At 43.5% G+C, this 23,183-nt stretch overlaps 1 long non-coding RNA gene across 1 annotated transcript in view; it reads right to left on the reverse strand.

The window, feature by feature from the left end:
- The window catches only part of LOC141994917 (uncharacterized), a 266,061-nt gene that overhangs the window by 137,902 nt on the left and 104,976 nt on the right, over window positions 1–23,183 (reverse strand). The window contains exon 4 of the long non-coding RNA XR_012641219.1: window positions 6,848–6,899. This is a non-coding gene — a long non-coding RNA (uncharacterized LOC141994917). The remainder of the gene's footprint in view (window positions 1–6,847; window positions 6,900–23,183) is intronic.

The following is a 23,183-nucleotide window of genomic DNA, read 5'->3' on the forward strand; positions in this document are numbered from 1 at the left end:
GTGGGGCTGAGGGACTTGAGCTGTAGGAGGGTGCTCCAGCCTGGGACTGGGGGGTTCAGAGGGTGGGAGCAGGATCATAGTTGGGGCAGGGGGTTGGGAGCAGGGAGTGGGGTGAGAGCTCCAGCTGGGATGCAGGCTCTGGTGTGAGGCTGAGGGCTTTGGGGTACAGGAGGTTGCTCCTGGCTGGGACTAAGGAGTTCGGAGGGTGGGAGGGGGACCAGGGCTGGGGCAGGGGGTTGGGGTGCAGGACAGGGTCGGGGTGCAGGTTCCTGGCAGCACTTACCTGAAGCTGCTCCTAGAAGCAGTGGCAATGTCCCCCCACCAGCTTCTATGTTGAGGCATGGCCAAGCGGCTCTGTGCACTGTCCTCTCTGCAGCCGCCACCCCCACAGCTCCCATTGGCTGTAGTTCCTGGCCAGTGGGAGCTGCGAAGCTTGCGCTTGGGGCATAGGCACCACACAGAGCCCTCTGGCTGCCCCTACACCGAGAAGCTGGAGCGGGGAACATGCCACTGCTTCCAGGAGCCGCGTAGAGCCAAGGCAGGCAGCGAGCCTGCCTTAGCCCTGCTCCGCCACCGACTGGACTTTTAATGGCCCAGTCAGCGGAGCTGACCGGAGCCTCCAAGGCAGTGCCGGATTTACCATGGCGCCAGGCCCAGAGTCCAAAGGGGCCCCGGCCCGGCCCGCTCTTCTCCGCCCCTCCCCCCATCCGTGGGGGCAGAAACTTGGTGCTGCTGGCTCCTGGGGCTCCTGCTGCAGCAGGACAGGCTCCACCGGCAGGCAAGCTCCTCCCCCGCCTCTTTCCCCAGTGTGCTGCGTTCCTGCCCCTCCCCCCTCCCTGCCACCGATCAGCTGTTTGCTAGCAGGAGGGAGGGGGAAGAGCGGAGCCTCAGCATGCTAGTCACTCCGGGAAGGAGGAGGAGAAGAGATGGGGGCGGGACCTTGGAAAAGGGGCTAGAATCGGGGCATACCCCCTCCAGCCCCTGCCGCAAGCACCCCCATGACTCCAGCCCAGACCCCCAGCCCTCTGCCCACCCTGACCCCTGCACCCCTCACACACCCGCAGCCCACTGCCCTGACTCCTGAACCCCCCCACATCCCCACCCCCATCCTGAGAACGAAATGGGAGCTCCTGCATGCCCACCCCCACCATTCCCACCTGCACCCCTCACGCCAAACAGTGCCCCTGGTAAGCACTCCACACCCCAACCTCCTGCCCCAACCCTGAGACCCCTCCCTTACTCTAGGTCCTGGCCACACCCCGCACCCCAATGTTTTTTTACAGTATTTGGAAAGAACATTAAGTGGTCCGTCGAGACTCTCCATGATTTTCAAGTGGTATGAGGAAAAATAAGTTAGACTACAAGAACAATCAAAGTACCTCATTTTATTTTCATTTACTTGCTATTACTTATAGGAGGAGGATGAAGAAAAAAAGAATGAAAACGGAGGCGGGGGGAGATAAGAGAGAATGTTCTTTTTCTTGACAGGGTCCCAAGGAGGGGCCCCAAAAATGAAGCTAAGCACAAGTCCGGGGGCCCCACGAACTCTAAATCCACCACTGACTGTCATGTCACCTGGGCTGGGGATACTGTGTCAGCTGATCCCCACAGTCTCCAAGCTACCTGGGCAGTACAGCAGACATGGCCCTGCCCACTAGCTCCTCTCCACTCTCTAGCCCACCCACCCCTTGCTTCCCACCACTTAAGGTTTAGCCCTCTCACTTTTAAAAATGATTGCTTGACCCCCCCCCAGGCTTTTCTGGCACCCCTGTTGCCAGGTATCCAGTTTTAGCCTGGAAAATCCACTAGAAAATGGGACCTGGGTGTCCGGTTAGCAGTGCTGACTAGAAACTAAAAGTCCAATTATAGGAGTAACCACATTAGCCTCCGCTCCTCCCACTCCTAACACCCACCCCACAGGGCTGGAAGAGAACCTGTCCTGCTGCTGCTGGATGTCATGGAGTGTGGGGGAGTCAGGGTCCTGCACCCCCCCCACTTCCTGCAATTCACCGTGACTCTCAGCCAGCCAGTAAAACAGAAGGTTTATTAGACGACAGGAACACAGTCAAAGCAGAGCTTGTAGGTATGGAAAACAGGACCCCTCAGTCAGGTCCGTCTTGTGGGGTAGGGAGCCCAGACACCAGTGCTAGACCTCCCTACGTTTCCCCAGCGAGCTCCAAACTGCAACCCCCTCCAGCTCCTCCTCTGTCCTTTGTCTCTTTCCAGGGCCAGGAGGCCACCTGGTCTCTTTGTTCTCCAACACCTTTAGTTGGCACCTTGCGGGGAGGGGCCCAGGCCATCAATTGCCAGGAGACAGGGTGTCAGCCATTCTCTGTGCAGACAGCATCCACACTGCCTAGGGCTCTGCAACAATCACACACCCTTATCCCACCACCTAGATACTTAAGAAATGCATAGGGGAAACTGAGAAACGCACACAGTATTCAGAGAAAACATTAAGAACATGCACACTTTGTCACACTGGAGGAGGGGCAGCTCAGTGCAGAGAGACACAAAGAGAATGGGCTAGAACCAGGCAGAAGGTAGGCACCTGCTCTATGTGGGGGGGGAGATCCTGTTTACCCCTCCCCAGCCCTGCTATGCTTGCAGTTTACCCTGGCCCCTCCCTTGCTCCAAGGACCAACCCTAGCTCCCGCCCCACTGTGCTTTTGCCCCCAGTCCCTCTTACAATCATTCCCCTGGGGGGCCCACAAATATGTTTGGCGCCGGGCCCACAAAAAGTTAATCCGGCCCTGCTCCAGGGTCCCTTTTCGACCGGGTGTTCGGGTCGAAAACCGGACACCTGGCAACCCTAGTTTCAATCACAATGTGGTCTTGCCTATGTGTATTTGTGTTCCCAGCCCAGAAACGGTGGTCTGCCTAGGCACCATCTGCTGTTAAAAACTGCATCAGGTCCCATTCAGTTGCTGCTGTTGTGCTGCTTATAATTGCAAGCTGTTGTCTCCATCTTCTCTGGCCCAGAACAGCCTTTGAAACCCTGCCAACAACTCCTGGCAGCAGCTTGTGCAGAGGCACAAAAAAAGAAACACTGTCTCCATAAAAAGCAGAAGCTCTTGGTCCTGGTAATTAGGTAGAGTAGGATCTATACCTTCGGCACGTAACACCATACCATTATGACAGCTGGGTTACTGCCAGGGAATTAATTTTGTGGGCCTAGACCATTTCCTCTCACAATTCCAAGCGTGAATAGACAAATTGCACCAGAAAACCTTGTGAATGTGAGCACAGAGCAATTCTGTGCCTTATGACGCTACATATCTCTGAATACAAGTCCAGATAGCTGTATTGTTTGTCATGGCAACATGCAGACATGGGGCATGACAGCCAAGTGCTAATATTGACAATGTGGTCACACAGTAGCAGGACAGGTTACCATGAGTTGACAAGCATGTGATTACTTACCCTGCGGTTAGTGTACAGTGTAGACAAAACCTAAGAAAGAATAGCAGCTCAGCAAAAACACTGCAGGTGACACAATGGTCTACACCAGAAGACTTTCTATGAGTATTTTAATTCCTCTATGGGTGGTTATTCCTAAAACTTGGAATTTTTATCTATGTACATTTTACTGTGTGGTTCTCTTGTTAGATTCTATGGAATCTTGCAGGTATTGTGCAACACCTCTGCTTTTGATTATCTGCCCTTCTTGTAATTCTTACAGCCAGCTAATATTATTGTCTTGCATCTTCTGATTGACACACACTACACTGTGAGATTTTTCAGGATGTCTAAACTGTCTCTTGATGCCATTTACTGATCACTGGAAGGACACCTGATGTCTGTGCCTACTTAATTAAAAATAATGCAGTTAGTAGCTTTCCCACGGTGTTCCATGTAGATTGAGCTGAGAGGCAACATTTGGCTCTGGATCTGAATGTCTCCTACATTTGAGGACTCCATTCTGGGATTTTGGTAAGAGGTCTTATCAGACATATGGTAATAGGGTTAAGATTTTCACAGCCTACTGTCAGCATCTTGACAAGGGCGATCAGGACCAAGGGTCAGCGCACGGTCAAACCTGTGGCTGAGAGTAGCACAGGAGTTCGTAGTCAAGTTCCAAGCCAGGGTTGATACCAAGGATTAGAATCCCAGCCAGGTTTCGTGGTCCTGGTCAGGAGGTGAGGTCTAAATCAAGCCAAGGTCAAAGCCAGGAGTTCAAGAACAGGGAGCACAAATGATTGTGGCAGTTACAGGAGATTTGCACACAGTCCCGGACACTTCCTGGACTGTCCCTTGGGTTTATATAAGGTAGGGTGCCAATCAGAAGCCATGAGGCTACTGCCTGTCAGACTCCTTGAGGCAAGACTTCCCATGGTCTGTGTCCACAGCAGATAGTGGGTAGTAGAGCATGAGCTGGTTATAGCTGCTGTTGGGTAGTTCACTGCCTGGCAGCTCCGTAGATCTGGGTTTGAGACCCACAGGGCTTTACACCTACTAAAAGATTTAGCCACATGACTTCCAGTGAAGCTAAAAGGGAGTGTGAAGCTACATGCCATAGTTTTCTTTGGAAACTTTGCCCTGAAGAACTTTAAATCAGAAAAGAGTCTTCAGGATAGTCCTCAACTCTGCTGCCTTCTTCAGCAACAATAAGGCAATTAAGCCCCAATGATTCCCATTCAAGAGCCTCTCTAAGCATTCACCACACAGGTTACTCAGTACATTTTAAATTTCTTCTTTCCTTTATTGCAAAGGCACCTGCAGTGCCCTCATGTTTGGTTTTGCTTTTTGGCTTTTGACATTAAAGTCTACATAGCCTGTATCTATAAACAATTTTACCAGCAGTATGAGTAAGCGATGGCACAAAGGCCAAGCCTGGCTCAGACTCCCTGAAGATGACTGATGATGCATGCCCCACAAATAAGGAGAAGCTACCAATACAAATGAGGTTACTGAGCAATTTATGTGCTTCTTCCTTATAGGCTGCAGATTAAAAGAGGAGAAGTGGCTGTCCTCCAATCCTGGTAAGGGTGGCATATTGCAATAAAAAGAAGCTTTCTGTGCAGAAGATAAACCATCTACTGTCACTGCTGCATCTGGAATTGGTAGGGGATAGGTGGAGTAAAAGAAAGAAAACTGGTAATGCCAATTACAGCTGCTATTGCCTTGGAGATCTCTGAAGTCCTTGCCCTGACTTTACAAGCACCCTCAATTCCTTTCCTCTTAATGGTGCTGCATTGTCTATGACAGGCACCAGCACATACCCCTAGTTTTTGTTTGGTGCATGGGACCTCTTGCAATGGGATTGCAAAATTTTATTAGTTCTGGTAAAAGGAATGAGAATGCTCTATCTCCCAGTTGTTATTGCTGTTACTGTTAGATTCACCATCCACAAGCTGCCTCCCAGACTGAAAAGGAATAAAAACTGAAAATATGTGCTTCCAAATTCAAGAAACTGGAGAGCTGTTTGTGTAATGTTCTGAGCAAATGGCAAGAAACTATCCATTTGTGCCAGGAACTCTTGAGTTCTATTATTTGTTTGTACTCTGATGGTGGTCAGGAACTTCAGTCATGGACCAGAGTCCCTTTGCGATGCTCTGACACTGATATCCTGCACATAGCTTTGCAAAGTCACTTATCCGCTCTCTAAAACAAGAAAAATAGTTCAGCAGTACTCCAGAGGGATTGATTCTTCATTCTCTTGCACATTGCATAGTCATTTACATAAACATAAAGTCGGCATAAACAGATAACAAATCAAATTATCCACGTTCTTATGCGGGTATAAATGGCTACACAAGGTGCAAAGCAGTGGAGAATCAGGCCCCAGGTGTTAATTTGCCACAAACTACATATTTTTTGCAATAGGTCTCCAGATGTTTCTCCTAAGACAGTTAGAACTCCCTCTCTCTCCAAATATTTCCATCTGTGACTGAATATTGCTAGTCCCATGGCTAGGAATCAATCCTGAGAAAATATATCACATCAAGCAGAATTCATCCTTTGAATGTTGGTTCTCCCCTCAGGGGTAATACACACATTTCATTTTCACCATGCACAGTTTTGCTTGTGAAAGCTTCTCTTATTCATGCCAAAAACTCACACAACTGTACTGGGGAACATTTTAGCTGCCAGCTTTTTTTCTTTTCCTTTTGCAAGTTCAGCAAAAAAAAAAAAAAAAAAAAGAGTTCTCCTCAACATACAAAATGCTTTTGCACAATAGCTCTAACTGCTACTGTCACATCCTCTGTTGCTAGAACCATTTATCAGCTCTCTCTCTTACTGACAGGGCAAGGTTCAGTCTCAGAATATTACAATGTTAGGAAAGTGCATTCCAATATACAACATAGGAACTCTGGGTACAGCAGGTTGTTAGACACTCTTGGTTGCTTTGTGGCACTTCAATTGTCTTGCGAATATGTTTTTAATTGAATTTTTATACAATTTAAATTGAAATTACAGGTGGGAAAACGGGTATAACAGTCTCAAACAGAACCTAAACAGTATGTTAGTGTCAAAGAATAGGGTGCATCCTGTGGGTAACAGTATGTAATACAAATACCATATATTGTCAGGAATTAGGGCCAGGTGGTTAGGTAATCATCCATGTGCCAAGATTTCACATTAGATAGAGAACAGTACTCCAACCTTGAAAAACAGATATGGGCTTGGAGCAAGATTCAGCACCATGACACTTCTCTGTGTTATTCTGTAAGGAAGGTGCTTAGACCTGATTCAGGATAGAATTAAAGTATGCAGCTAACTTTAAGCATGCAGCTAATGGGACTTAAGTATGTGTTTAAGTACTTTCCTGAATAGGAGTTTCAGATGCCAAGGTGATGTGCATGGTGTCACAGCTCCAGTTCAGCACTGCCTTTTGGTCACTCACCAGACTGCTGTGAAGTGTTCCACCAGCTGGATCCCATGTGTTTTAAGTAGGGCTGTCAAGCAATAAAAAAATTAATTGTGATTAATTGTGATTAATCGCATGATTAATTGCGCTGTTAAATCATAATAGAAAACCATATATTTAAATATTTTTGGATGTTTTCTACATTTTCAAATATATTGATTTCAATTACAACACAGAATACAAAAGTGTATAGTGCTCAGTTTATATTTATTTTTATTACAAATATTTGCATTATAAAAAACAAAATAAATAGTATTTTTCAATTCACCTAACGTAAGTACTGAACTGCAATCTCTTTATCATGAAAGTTGAACATAGAAATGTAGAATTGTATACAAAAAATAACTGCATTAAAAAATACAACAATGCAAAACTTTAGGGCCTAGAAAGTCCACTCAGTCCTACTTCCTGTATAGCCAATCGCTCAGACCAACGGGTTTGTTTACATTTTCAGGAGATAATGCTGCCCGCTTCTTGTTTACAATGTCATCTGAAAGTGAGAACAGGCACTGTTATAGCCAGCGTCACAAGATATTTATGTGCCAAATATGCTAAAGATTCATATGTCCCTTCATGCTTCAACCACCATGCCAGAGGACATGACTCCATGCTGATGATGGGTTTTGCTAAATAATTGTCCAAAGCAGTGCAGACCGAGGCATGTTTATTTTCATCATCTGAGTCAGACGCCACCAGCAGAAGACTGATTTTCCTTTTTGGTGGTTCGGGTTCCGTGGTTTCTGCAGCAGAGCAGTGCACTTTTAAGACTTCTGAAAGCATGCTCCACACTTTGTCCCTTTCAGATTTTGGAAGGCACTTCAGATTCTTAAAACTTGGGTTGAGTGCTGTAGCTATCTTAAAATGAACAACATGTGCTGGGTCATCATCTGAGACTGCTATAACATGAAATATATGGTAGAATGCAGGTAAAACAGCAGGAAACATATAATTCTCCCCCAAGGAGTTCAGTCAGAAATTTAATTAATGCATTATTTTTTTAACGAGCGTCGTCAGCATGGAAGCATGTCCTCTGGAACGGTGGCCGAAGCATGAAGGGGCATATGAACATTTAGCACATCTGGCACATAAATACCTTGCAATGCCAACTACAAAAGTGCCATGTGAATGCCTGTTCTCACTTTCAGGTGACATTGTAAATAAGAAGCAGGCAGCATGATCTCCTGTAAATATAAACAAACTTATTTCTCTTAGTGATTGGCTGAACAAGAAGTAGGAGCGAGTGGACTTGTAGGGTCTAAAGTTTTACATTGTTTTGTTATTGAATGCAGTTATGTAACAAAAAAAATCAACATTTCTAAATTGCATTTTCATGACAAAGATTGCACTACAGTACTTGTGAATTGGTGAATTGAAAAATACAATTTCTTTTGTTTATCATTTTTACAGTGCAAATATTTGTAATTAACAATAATATAAAGTGAGCACTGTACACTTTGTATTCTATGTTGTAATTGAAATCAATATATTTGAAAATGTAGAAAAACACCCAAAATATTTAACAAATTTCAATTGGTATCCTATTGTTTAACAGTGAGATTAAAACTGCGATTAATTGCGATTAATTTTTTTTGAGTTAATTGTATGAGTTAACTGCAATTAATCGACAGCCCTAGTTTTAAGCTTCCAGAGTTTGAAAGTAATTCAGGAATTTACTGGGAGGTCCCTGGGCACACTCTCTAGGTGCAAATCTTCCATCTGGTCCCCCCTCCTGACAGCTTAACCCATGCAGCCCACTGACCAGTCCCTGGAACAAGTCCTGATCCCTCAGACTCTCATCATAGCTTTTAAACACTCCCTTTCCCAGAACTCCAACTAAAGATGTGAGATTTCTGGTTTACCTCTTCAAGGGAACACCTGGAAGATATAAATGCTTAGCACAAACAGACAGATTTGCACAAGAGTCTAAACCACCACTGCGCTTTCTTTAACAGCATGAAAAATACCAAGATATGCAAGAGTAGAGTAATAAGAGTAGCCAGTGTCCCTGCCTCAGTTTCCTCACCAATCCAGAGCAATCTTTCGGCTGGGCTCAAGGTCATCTGGAGCCATCCAGGGTCCTTCTGTTCACAGTCCTTGAGTTGGGTTCTGAAATATAGAGCCTTCCCAGACCTTGGCCAGTCCATCCCTTCCCCTCTCCTGACCAAACTTGTGTGGCTCTTTCTGAACCTTCCCCTGTGAATCATTTTATAATCTTCTACTCTAGCAGGACAGACTGACAGGGGAATTGACCCTCTCCAACCCCTCCCTGCAGACCAACTTGGCTGAACTTGTTTCCTATCTCAGGCACCCTCTTTGGCATAACTATTGTGGGGTCAGAGTACAATCATTAAGATTGACCACTCTCCACTGTCTGTGGTCTACTCTAGAAGACGTGTTGCAGCCTTTGTCTGCTCATGGTGGATTTCACATTTACAGAGGGAGATTCAGTGATGCAGAAATTTCATAGCAACAATTTTAGAATATCAACGAGAATGTATAAGTTGTACAAACAGAGCCCCCAAATCATTACACATGATCTAAGAACTAAGGTCCTAATATCCTGCAAACTCTTACACACGAGTAACTTTATGTACAGAGTAGCCCCATTAATTTCAGTAAGACTACTCAAGTGCATAAAGTCGCTTGTGTTTATAAGAGTTTGAACGATCAGGACTAGATAGCTAGAGATCTAAAAATAAGGGATTACAGAATCATTTTCTCAGTAGTGCGTAGAGTATATGGTTGATTTATGTTTTTTCCCAGGAAATCTGTTGGAAAACAGCAACATGAATGCGCAACTCTGACGAAAAATCAAATTATGCCAAATATTTGGAGTCATTGCTCCAGGACACTTCCTCCTTACAGAAATATTTCAGTTGTCCTGTTGCCAAAGCCAATGCTGGAATGAATATTAGTCTTGTATAGGGTGATCAGATAGCAAGTGTAAAAAATCAGGGCAGCAGGTGCGGGATAAAAGGTACTTCTATAAGAAAAAGCCCCCAAAATCGGGACTGTCCCTATAAAATCGGGACATCTGGTCACCCTAGTCTTGTAGGTGACAGCTATGCTACCAAGCCTTTTTTTCAGGGAAGCTGTAATTTGCATACCTTTCAGCACCTGCTTTTTCTCACAATTACATTTTATTATCTTAAACGTCTCATTCATGCATTTTATTATCTTAAACGTCTCATTTTTAATAATACTTAGTACTTACATAGCATCTTTTTCAACATAAGCACTCTGCAAATATTGACTTATTAATACCTACATCATCTCTTTCAGGGAGAAAAATACAAACTCTTCCCAGTGTGCAGCTGAGGAAACTGAGGCAGAGAGATTAAGTAATTTGCCCAAATTCAGAGATGGAAACAGAAGTCAGGAAGTCCTGGTTCACAGTTCTGTGCTTAGAACAGTAGATCACTCCTCTTCCAACCATCCTTTTCTAGAATTATCCATATGGTCTTTCTTGTCCATATCACCAAATATTCTACTGCACTGCAAAATCTACTTAGCAGCACCTGTTTCAATTAAAATAAATCTTAGTGCCTTGTTCTGCCCATGTACACACACAAAATTATATAAGCACTTGTCTTTTTAAATCTTTTAGAATATGTCTTTAAGTGTGCTGAGATGCAGTTATCTCTGCTGAAGAGAATCGTACACATGCTTAATGGAGTTTTCAGAAGAAAAATTTAACTGAAACAAACAACTTCCCATTTTGCCATCGTTTCTTGTATGTGTTTTTAGTAGTAAATCAACACAACAGAAAAATTATTATTGGTAGTTCTGCACAGATATTATGCTAAGTAGGACCAAAAAAGTACCTTCATCTATTGATAAATGCCATGCTGCCCATGCTACCTTTGAGTATACAATACATTCTCGGGCGTGTTTTAAATAATTCCCTTAAAACTTACCAACCTGTGCCTTGATTTCTGTCTTCACATAATCATTTTTTGCCAACTACAGATATTATTTTCCTAAACTTTTAATTTATGTTTGAAAAGTTAGACACAGTTGTGATATTGGAAAAAGAATTGACAGGGAAGGATATATTTATACGTAAAGGGTTATTCTCAGGACTTTTTTGTACAAAGGATAGATGGAATCTATCTGATATGACAATTTTCTTTGTGATTGTTTTGGGATTACAGCAGAATTGTAGCTAAACTAATTGTGCTGTGATGGTTAAGGTTGCATCAGCACTTTTATTTTAAACCTGTTTTAGTGAGTTTATTAATAAATAAAACTTTATTCAGGGCTGAAACCCTGACATACAAGAGTGTGTTTATCTTAAGAGAACTTGGCTTGATTAATGAAAAGAAAGTTGCTGATTTGAAATTCATAATTTGAACTCATAACCCCTCCAATGTCATATACATTTTTAATTAAAGGAATTTGTCAAGCCATTTGTTGATAATACAGCCTAGTCCCTATTGGTAACTTGCAATTTAAAAAAAAATGAAAACCACCAGAAACAGAGGTTTTAAATATGTAAGTACGAGGGTACTGCTCATTTTTCTATGGATATTCAAAGATTTTTATTACAATGAACATGGTATCTGTTGTGGTTACACAAGAGTCCAAAGCACTCTATCAATTACATAATGCATGTTTATAAAAAAATTGCCTGCAGTATACATTTATCTATCTCATTTTAATTATATATAGGAGGTGCCTTAACCTAATTTGAAAGCTTTTGCAAAATGTCCCCATGACCACATAATGTATGAACTGTTCCACAAATTAACAATATGTGCTGGGGAGAAGGGGGAAGTAGGGAATAATCCTGGTTTTTAATATTCCCAAGGACCTGGAACTGGAACCAATGCACCCGTTTTGTTCCTAGTGGTAAATATGCTTAGTAAGCCTCTCTGAGACAAAAATACTGTCAAAATTCAATACATGAGTCAAAGGACAGCAAGCCAGAAAATTCAAAAATAAGGGTGAGTGACCTTCAACCTCATTCTGTCCTCACTTACACCAAATTTAACAGATGTACAAAGAGATTGTGTCATAAACAAACAACAAACCATCCTTTAAATATCAGCAAGGTACTGAAACACCAATTGTGTTACTGATCACCTGAGAAAGCCATTTTCCTGCAGAACATTAGATTTCATAAGTTTTTTTCTACTTTGGAAATCAACAATATTTGGGAGAACTGGATGAAATCAGGCTACATACAATCCCTCACACAAGGCCCTCTGCACCACTGAAAACAAGGTTCTACTCTGAAAAATGACTCCGCATAAATAGCATTATTGATTCCATGTTTAAGATTTCTCCTTATTAACTATACTGAAGCTGCTAACACATAAAAAGTTTCTCACTGCCTGCCCTGAAAACTCAACCTGAGATCTGAGAATCAAGTAGGCTTCTCTCCATCACACACATTATTACCAATAGCAGAAGTCCTACAGGCCCAGCTATGCACTAGGGTTGTCAGGCATCCGGTTTTCGACTGGAATGCCCAGTCGAAAAGGGACCCTAGTGGCTCCGGTCGGCACTGCTGACAGGGCTGTTAAAAGTCCAGTCGGCAGCGCAGCAGGGGCCCGGGGCTAAGGCAGGCTCCCTGCCTGCCCTGGCTCCATTCCGCTTCTGGAAGCAGCTCCCACGTTCCTGTGGCCCCTAGGCGCATGGACGGCCAGGGAGGTGCCGCGCACTGCCCCTGCCACAAGTGCTGGATCTGCAGCTCCCATTGGCTGGGAACCACGAACCCCCTCCTGCACCCCCAACCCCTTGCCCCAGCCCAGTCCCCTCTCACACCCAAAATCCCTCCTGAAGTCTGCACCCCACACTCCACCCAACACCTCAACCCCCTGTCCCAGCTATGAGCCCCCTCCTGCACCCCAAATCCCTCATCCCCAGCCCCACCCCAGAGCCTATACCCCCAGCTGAAGCCCTCACCCCCACACACACACACCAACCTCCTGCCCCAGCCCGGAGCACCCTCCTGAACCCCAAAATCCTCATCCCCAGCCCCACCCCAGAGCCCAACCCCCTGCCCCAGCCTGGAGCCCCTCCTGTACCCCAAACCCCTCATCCCCAGCCTCACCTCAGAGCCCACACCCCCAGCCAGAGCCTGCACCCGCTCCTGCACTCTGAACCCCTCAGCCCCAGCCCAGAGCCCGCTCCTGCAGCCCAAGCCCCTCAATCCCAGCCCCACCCCAGGGCCTGCACCCCCCAGCCGGAGCCCTCACCCCCATGCACCCCATCCCCCAGCCAGGAGCTCTCTTCTGCACCCTGAAACCTTCATCCACAGCCCCACCCCAGAGCCTGCATCCACAGCCAGAGCCCTCACCCCCACTCCCGCACCCCAACCCCCTGCCCTAGCCCAGTGAAAGTGAGTGAGGGTGGGGGAAAGCGAGCAACAGAGGGAGGAGAGATGGACCAAATGGGGAGGCGGGGTCTCTGAGACTGGGCGGGGCCTCAGGGAAGGGGCAGGGCAGGGGTGTTCGGTTTTGTGTGATTAGAAAGTTGGCAACCCTACTATGCACCTTTGCAACTCCATTTTCTTTATATGATGCCTTTACAGTGACCATAGTCTTCAAATTATGCTCCTCACAAACACCTGTGCAATTCCATTGCTTTCAGTGAAGTACCGATTGGAAATCTGTGAGCAGTTCTGCTGATGATGCACAAGATGAAAAAGACTCCAGTTCACTCACCTGCAGCTGTACTGGTTTTGTAATGGTCAGGGATGTAAAAGACAGTAAAAAATGTATTTCAGTCTGTAAAGTGACCAAATGTGACTGAAGAGGATCAGGAGATAGATCTGTTGAATATGAAGGTGCCAGTTTAACCTTCTCTTTTCACAGCAGAACTGCATTTCCACAAAACCTGGCTCACATTTGTACTAACTTAATGCTCAGGACTCCAACATTAGGGACCCATTCTACTGGTACTATTTGGAAACACAGTAAGATATAGTGTGGGCCCCTGAGAGCTCACAATCTCAACAGACAAATGGTGTGAGGGGCGTACAAAGAGGGGAAATTATTTTCTCAAGGTTAGCAGCAGAGCCAGGAATAGAACCCAAGTCTCCTAAATTCCAGTCCACTGGCCTGTTCACCAGATCACTGACATTAATGATATGGCCCCAAAGGTGTAGTTTAAGTGAAGTTTGCATGGGGCAGAACACTTTGCATAGACCCTCCACCATGGGCTAAATTTCACACTAAGATTAGTTCTTTGTATAATGTTGTCAACCAACCATGTGCATCTGGCCTTTTTCTTTTTAGGCTTTTTTTCTTCTTCCTTGTTATAAACAAACTTCCAAGCCAAGGGGAGAAATATTAAAGAAGGACTGCTGAACAGCAATTGCTACCTGAGTGCAACTTGATCAGTAGATGAATTTACAGAGGCAGACAGTGCCTGTGCTCCTGAGCAAAGAACTGGGCCATGGACTGCGGTGGCAATTAATGCTCTTTATGAAGTGGAAAAACAGTCAGATGAGGCAGACACGTTGCTATCAAAAGAAACTCGTTTTTTTTTTTTTGCTTCAGGAAGGAACGTTCTGTCAGCTTCTGTAAATCACTTCCACATCAAGGGGTATTCAACCTTTACATTTAGGACACGTGTTTTCCAGATTTTGTTCAAATGAAATGCCTCACACTCCCTCTCCTGAGACTTGTTTATCTGCCTATTTCTTCTCTTGGACCATTTCATACCCTTTTGTTGTTTAGCATCTGCTCCCTGTGCTGAATTAAGTTAGGCCAGTGAGTCCATTCAGTCCAGTGTGGCTCAGCATCTCTTCATCTCACAAAACAGTCCTTTCTGTTGAATTCCCATGCATTTGGAAGACACACACACAGACAATGGTGTGCACATACTTCCTAACTTTTAATTATTCACAGTGGAAAAATTTAAGTTGTTTTCATGACAATTGCTGGCATACAAAGCATAAAATATCTACTTGGCTGTCAGAAGTTATTTGTCTCATCTAACTGGCAAGTGCTATTAGATTAAATATGCACTTTTTTAAAAAAACACCTTTTTTATTGGAAAGAATAAAATCACAAACCATTTTGGTGAGGGGTTTGGGTTTTTTCTTAATCTTTGGTAACAATAGTAAGTCTATCGCTTATTAAATCAGCGTTTCCTCCACTTCATTATAGAACTGAAACAAGTGAACCCACAACTGAGTAGGAGCTGTGGCTACTGAACATAGCTGGGATTTTCAAAATAGTTTAAGGACGTTAGGACCTCAATGCCAATTGACTATCAGTGGAAGTAGGGAGCCTAACTCCCGTGGCTCATTGAAAATCCCAGTTTATAACTTCAACCAAAAAAAACACAAAAAAAACAAAAAAAAAGGAAAGAGAGTTACACTGAAAATGGATTTTTACAGACATACATTTATCACACATATATACCAACAAAACATACAGATGCAGAGATGACAGCTATCTGATAAAATGCAGAACGATGGTGATATTGCACATAACAACATGCAAGGGCACATTGCAAAGCCTATGACACCAACCCTTTGCTACCCGTCCAACACCCTCTGAGAAGCTTCAAACAGCTGCCATTTTGTATTTAAGATCAAGCTGTCCAAGATATGCTTCCTTCATTTCCTACAAAATCAAACTGATTTTATTTGGAATTTTGTGTTCTTGAATTAGAGTGCATCTACCCAAGATCTGTATGCACTTAAGAATCTTAAAAACATGTTAATGAACAAAGATTCTTCTGTTACCCCCCGAATCAAATCGCCCGATGAAAACCTAAATAAATATATAAATAAATAAATTGTCTTCACCACAAAATCCTCTGAGTGTCACATAACCACTTACTCATCCTACCTATCACCCATCTCTTTATGGGCAAGGGAGAGTAAGATGGCCTCGCAGCACACATTAAAAGATATCACACTTGGGCTTCTACAGGAAGAAGCAACTTCCAAAGGCTTGAGGACTTGATATAATAAAATGGTAATATTCAGTTCCAGTGAGGTAAAAGGTGATGTGTGTCCAAATCATCCTTTAGGTCACAGGTAAAACTGAGTTTAGTGCCCCACAGTCCACATCACAAGCCCACCACAGAGATGGCACAACTGCAATCTCTGCTTCAGGAAGGCCCACTACTGGAGGGGACAATTTCATGAAATCGCCCTATCCCTATTTTGTTTTAAAAGTCACTTTACTGGAAAGAAGCATATAATACACAAGTTAGCTTTACAACAGGGGTTCTCACAATAAATTTTTTGGTGGCCTCGAAGTGTGGCCACCAACTCTTGCTGGTGGCCATGCTGACAATTTTTCCTAAAATACTTAATTAATGTTAGGAAAAACAAATATATATGCACATATACGTATCCAAATCATTGTAATTTATTGAATCTTTTTGCAGACTCAATAATAAAAATAATGTACAGTTGTCTCTCTTCTTTACAGGACCTAAACGGAATAGAAACACAAATAAGGTGCTCTGCAGGTTCTTGTCTTTTTTGTTGTTGCTTCTTTTCCTGTTTTTGGTTGCCTTTTTTTATAAGACTTGCTAGCTAGTAAGTCTGTTGCTGTGAAAAGTGAGATTAACAAACATACAAATATCACTTTTCACAGCAGCAGACTTACTCCGTCCTAGCAAACCTGGGGACAAATTAAGTTTTGGATGAGGAAGTGGGGAAGAGGGGAGGGGAATGCATGATGGGCCGGCGGAGGCAGCAGGGGCCAGGGGCAATAGGGGGTGAGCCTCGCAGCCAGGGGTTGGAGCCCTGCGGCCAGTGCCTGATGCCCACCACCCCAAGGCTGGAGCCCAACCCTACATCCCCAGGAAGGTGAGGAACTCAATAGGTGCCTCCTCCTCTAGCATGTGTGTCTCCTGAGCGGGGCAGGGTCCAAGCCCTGCTGGTGGCCCTCGGGGAGGGTCCACTTCTTTGCCCCACCCCCATCACTGCCCAGGAGGCTGTGGCCACATTTGAGAAACGTTGCCTTAAAATATACTGCTACTTGCGCTACACCAGCTAAATTCATTCAAGTATTGCCTTATATAAATGCAGCTTTTGCACTGTAATTTCTGCTATTTGCTCCATCAAATATTGCAGAGTAGGTCCACAGGGCACACACATTGAATACTGAGGCACAGAGTACACATAGCATGATACACACTACAACGTCAGAATTCCTCAGTTAGATAAAGAGGTATTATTTCAAACTACTATAACAAGTGGCAAATCAAATACATAGCTCAGTATTGCAGCTATGGTGTACAACATTACTTGCACAATATTCATAACCATATGGTAAGACATAGAGCTGTGATGCCTGAGGCACTTAGAACAGAAGAAAATTTTAAAATGGTATCTTGTTGCCTTAAAAACAGTAACTAGGATTACAGACTTCTCTCCCAAAATGCACAGAGTGCAAATGCTCCATTGGATTGTGGGTTATTTCCTTGTGCAGTCTGGTGGGTGTTATGTATTCCTACAACTCTGATCCAGATTCCTGCCTGGCCTGAGGCTCTGGTCTATCATAACTTTTGAAATATTTTTGCAGTATTCAGAACAGCAAAGCACACACCCAAACACAACAGTGATGGGCATCAGAGACAGACTTGCCACCACTGGAGTGCCACAAGACATGAGGATTCTTGGTTGGTCACCAGAAATTCTGATTTCACAAGGACAATTTTGAAAGTGCATCTGTTGTCCACCAAATATCTTGGCAAATCCTCCAGTTCTTGTGGTTTACAACTGGGAATGTCCTTCATATGTTAGCAGACCCACTGATCTTCCTGGGTTGCTCTGCTGCCTCTCTGCTACATTGCAAAATGTGTAATGGGAATTAATGTGTCAATCATTTGTGCCCACAGTTTACCCATTTAATGTCTAAATTCCTGATTGCACCTTCAAATCAAGCGCTTAGCTGTCTAAATGATCAGCCTCAGGTGAAAACTGGTCTGAAAATTCAGGTCTGAAAATCTGACCCTCTATCTTTTTCACTCATACATGATGCTAAAGAAGCTTCAAAGAGATGGTGAAGCCAAATATAACCTGGCCCAGTGTAAGAACTCCATTATTTCAAAACTTACAACTTTTTCACAAAGAAGGGGAGCCAAATTCTGCTCAGTTATGCCACTACAACCTCCACTGACTTCAGAGCAGAATTAGACCTGGCAGCTAGACTTCAAAATAACTTTCAACACTTACCCCATTAGGTTCTCATCTAATGTCTCTACTAGCTATGTGCAGGGTTTCTGTGTGTTATCACAGCTGAGACCCAAACCAAGACCCTTATTGTTTCAGCATCAGTACCAGGCGAAGCAAAAAGTCCACTGGCCTAGGCAGGCACTGCACTAAGCTTGTCTCAGGTGGAATTTGCTTACTGTGAACAAAAAACAAACACTGTTTAACACAAAAACAGACCTTGAGTCTAACGGTTGTATTTCTGTATTTCACTGTATGTCTATCACACGGGTCTCAACCTACATATCTGTAGATCTACAGTACAAATTCTCACCAGGGTAATTTATGAACATGTTAGAAAACCCTCACCCCACAGGAGGGGTGCAAGACATTGGACACTCCAAGACTGGACACTAACTCTTGCCGGCCCAGTGAAACTTCCAGTGACACTACTCTGTAGAGCAGGTCTACATTTACAATGCTGCAGTAGTGCAGCTGCACCACTGTAGTACTGCAGTGAAGATGCTACTATGCTGACAGGAGAGCGTCTTCCGTTGGTGTAGTAAACCCACCTCCACGAGAGGCAGTAGTTATGGCAACAGGAGAAGCTCTTCTGTTGACATAGAGCTGTCTACATTGGGGGTGAGGTCAGTAAAACTGTGTTGCTCAGGGATGTAGATTTTTCACACCCTTGAACGATGTAGTTATACCGATGTACATTTTTATAGTGTAGACCTTTCCTTAGTCCCTCTGCAGTAGGAGTCATAAGAGATGTTGTCATAAATATAAAGGGAAGGGTAACCACCTTTTTGTATACAGTGCTATAAAAAAATTTCTGGCCAGAGGCAAAATCCTTTCACCTGTAAAGGGTTAAGAAGCTAAGGTAACCTCACTGGCACCTGACCCAAAATGACAAATGAGGGGACAAAATACTTTCAAATCTGGAGGGGGGGGGAATAAAGGTTTTTGTCTGTCTGTCTGATACCTTTGCTGGGAACAGATCAAAGATACAAGCTCTCCAACTCCTGTAGAGTTAGTAAGTAATCTAGCTAAATAATGCGTTAGGTTTTCTTTGTTTTTTGGTTTGTAAATTCGCTGTGCTGGAGGAAATGTGTATTCCTGTTTTTGTGTCTTTTTGTAACTTAAGGTTTTGCCTAGAGGGATTCTCTATGTTTTGAATCTAACTGCCTGTAAAATTATCTTGCATTCTAATCTTACAAAGTTGTTCTCTTAACTTTTTTTTTTATTCTTCTAATAAAGTTCTGATTTTTAAGAATCTGATTGGGTTTTTTGTGTCTTAAAAATCCAAGGGGTTTGTGCTCATCTTGTTTATTCTCAAGCCTCCCTAGGAAAGTGGGTGTAAGGGTTTGGGGGGATATTTTGGGGAAATAGGAACTCCAAGTAGGCCTTGCCCCTGGTTCTTTGTTAAAGCACTTGATGGTGGCAGCGTTTTACATAATCCAAGGGGAAAGACTTTGTGCCTTGGGGAAGTTTTAACCTAAGCTGAAATAAAGGTAGAAATAAGCTTAGAGGGTCTTTCATGCGGGTCCCCACATCTGTACCCTAAAGTTCAGAGTGGGGAAGAAACCTTGACAGATGTAATGGAGTATGGCCATTACTGGGGGCCACAGTTCACAAGTAAACACACCTGTTTCCCTGACACAACAACAGCCACTGTGCACAGCTTCCATATAAATCATTACTTTTCTTAGTAAGTACAGACTATACAGTGTGGACTACTGCAGACTGTCAAAATTGAGGCACACTCCCATTTCGAAGGAGAGTTACATAACTTGTTATGTATTTGCCAGAATTTGGCCCTGTGATATTCATATGCCTGCAACACAGAAATCAGTCCTGATTGTTTTCTGGAAATTGATCTTAACAGGCTGCTTATTTTAAACTTTGTTCATTGGTGTTGGATTCTAGGCTTTTTTCCCTTCTTCCTAAAAGGCATGCATAGTTTTTATATACTCAAAGATGCATAAGCCATTATAAAAAGATGTAATTATGGGAAGGACATGTAACTGAAATGGATGATAGTGAATAATAAATAAGGGTAAATACCATTTAAAAAGTTAACCACTTAAACGATTAAAAATATTTCATTTAAATGGTTAACTGATTAAGCAGCTGCGGCTGGGGCCGCTCTGGCCAGGTGGCACTGCTCTAGCCAGGCGGCACGATTGGGCCCGCTCTGGCCGGGCAGGCGGCGCAGGATTGCTGGAGTCGGCAGGCCGGGCAGCACGGGGTTAACGGTTAACACCAGTTAACCAGCAAGACTGCTGCTAACTGGTTAACATTTTACATCCCTAGTGTACACCTTCACCATAGCAAGGTATGGGCTCAGCATTGGTCACAATCTCTCTCATGCTCTTTGTTCCTTAGCAGATTCCTCTCTGAGATCTAATATAGCATTCACAGTTTTGGCACTACTAATAATGGGCTATATCGTGAGAGTCTAAGACCCACTGCTAAGGTGCCATTACAGCTACTTTCTCACAGCAGGGGACTAAAATTGCCATTACAATGTATTTTTCTCTGCTGCTTACACTGCAGCGCAGTAAACTCATTTAGGTAGCCTTACTGGGTATGGATATAGCAAGATGATATTTCACACATTTTCATACAATGAGATATAGAAATTAGCTGATTGACAGAAGTAATCGTACATATGGTACATTCTGTACCTATTCTGCCTTTGGAATCCTGGACTGAATCAACAGAAAATACATAATCATAGGTCATACAGTGATTTGCCCTTGCAAATCAGCACTTTATACTTGCAGAATTTACTTGCAGAATTAGTACTTTGTTAACTATATTAAAAGTCATTAATTCAGTGCCACTGAGTGCTCATTATATGGTAACATTTGTGATCAATCGGCCAAGCTACTTAACAGCACACAAAATGTTTTAAACCATTAACCAGTTTGTAATTATATTTTTATTTTTTTTAAAGAAAATCACTGTCCTCCCCAAATCCCCTTCGTTTATATTCTTAGCAAAAGCTATCAACCCTTTGGCCTGGCATTAACAGTGATTTGTGTATGACTGTACTCAATATTCTTAAAATTGGTTAATTGGTAAAGCCAAGTTCTATTTGAAAGTACAAAAAGAAATTAAATTTTAATTAAATTCCCCATGGTCTAGTTAATTAATTAGAGTGTCTATTTGATGTACACAACACCATAGTTTCTCCATACATGTTGCCAGCCATTTATTTAGATAACAGTGTTGCACCTTTTTGACCCTTGCAGCTAGTCGACATTTGGGGTCCTGGGGATATTCCACTTGGAAATAGAAATTGGTGATAGTCAGGTATTTCTTTAATTCAGCTTTGTTTATTTATAAAATATTTACAAAGTCCTGTCTCTCTGAACAAAGAAGGAATCAAATAGCAGGAAACAGCTTCTTTCGCTCACAACACTAAGAACATTCCTTTTGCCTGCACCCCAACCCAAAAACCTCTCCCCAGGTTTCTTCCAGGGTCAGATACCATGCGTTCAGCTGCTTGATCTGGCTAGCTGTATTGCTCTGAGTCCTTCCCAGTTTTCTGTCTTCTGCCTTCCCTCACATACTACCCATTTCCCCCCCTCAGACACACACAAAAAACAATACTGAACAAAAAATCCCTCCATCCACACAGTCAAAAACTCCTGGGCAGACTCTACTAGTTTTAGGTGACTGTCTCAAAACTATCTTATATGAAGGGTGCTTTCAGATATCAATTTCAATTAGATTTTAACTCAACCCACAGCAAGGTTTCACCCAGCTCGTACCACACATATCCCACCAAGTCCACACCATGATGGAACAGTGTCACACAACAGCGATTATAAAGTATTCCATTACTCTGAAAACTGATGTTTGTAGTGCACCTCCTAAAAGGTCCTGAATATCCTCAACTCCCAGAGTGCCATCAATTTCTCTGAATTTAATACCTTCCTGGAGAGAGCAGGCCCTGTAGAGGAGTCAGTCTCAAACCCACAATGAATGATGCAGATTTATTCTATTCTCCCCCTCAACTGGCAGCAAAACTAGTAGAGATACTAGTGTACTAAAAACAACAAGGAGTCCTTGTGGCACCTTAGAGACTAACAAATTTATTTGGGCATAAGCTTTCGTGGGCTAAAACCCACTTTATCAGATGCATGGAGTGGAATATACAGTAGGGAGGTATAAATACACAGCATATGAAAAGATGGGAGTTGCCTTACCAAGTGCGGGGGTCAGTGCTAATGAGCCAATTCAATTAAAGCGGAAGTGGGCTATTCTCAACAGTTAACAAGAAGGGGTGGAAATCACTTTTGTAGTGCTAATGAGGCTAATGTAAACATAAACCTGACCCCTCCTGTGCAGCTGTGGAGAGTTGCATTGCACCAGAGGACAGAATTTGAGGAGGATGCATAAGAGGTATATATCCCTTGTGGAGCAAGGATTCCAGCTCCCCACTGCACATTGTTTTGCAGGAAACAGATGACAGAAGGACAGGCTAGGAAGGAGCAGAGGTGGTGGAACAATTTGTATAATGGGGGTGCTGAGAGACAATGAATCAAACTGTAAACCCTGTATATGATAGAAACCACTTTAAGCTGCCTCACCTCCAGTACCCCTACTTCCCGCACCTATGGGAAAGAGAAGATCCACCACTTCTTGTACCCACCAACCACTATTTATATTCCAGTAGCTCGGAAGGGCCTCAGTCAATGGCAGGGACCAACTGTGTGAGATACTATATAAAACATATAGCAAAGGAGAATTCCTGCCCTGAAAAGCTTACAGCAGGGGTAGTAAATAGGTGGACCACAGGCCAAATCTGGATCATCAGATGCTTTTGAACAGACCCTGAAATCTTTTTATTTACTTCTTATCATTCTTGGGTTTTTTTATTATTTTCTCTGAAGTCTGGACCTTGATTATACCTTGACCAAGAAATTTGGATCTTGAAAAAAAAAATGACACCTGGTTTACAGTCTAAGGAAAGACAGACAGGGTGGGAGAAAGTAAATATTAATTTTCCCATTTTACATATGGGGAACTGAAGCACAGAGATTAAATGACTTTCCCAAGGGCAAGCAGGAAGTCTGTAGTGGAATCAGGCTTGAACCCAGACTGCCAATCCAATGCCATCTATTTCCTTTCAGAGTTTGGCACAGGTGACACAGATGCTACTGCAGA

Source organism: Natator depressus, chromosome 10, assembly GCF_965152275.1.
Source record: "Natator depressus isolate rNatDep1 chromosome 10, rNatDep2.hap1, whole genome shotgun sequence".
Classification (NCBI taxonomy): domain Eukaryota; kingdom Metazoa; phylum Chordata; order Testudines; family Cheloniidae; genus Natator; species Natator depressus.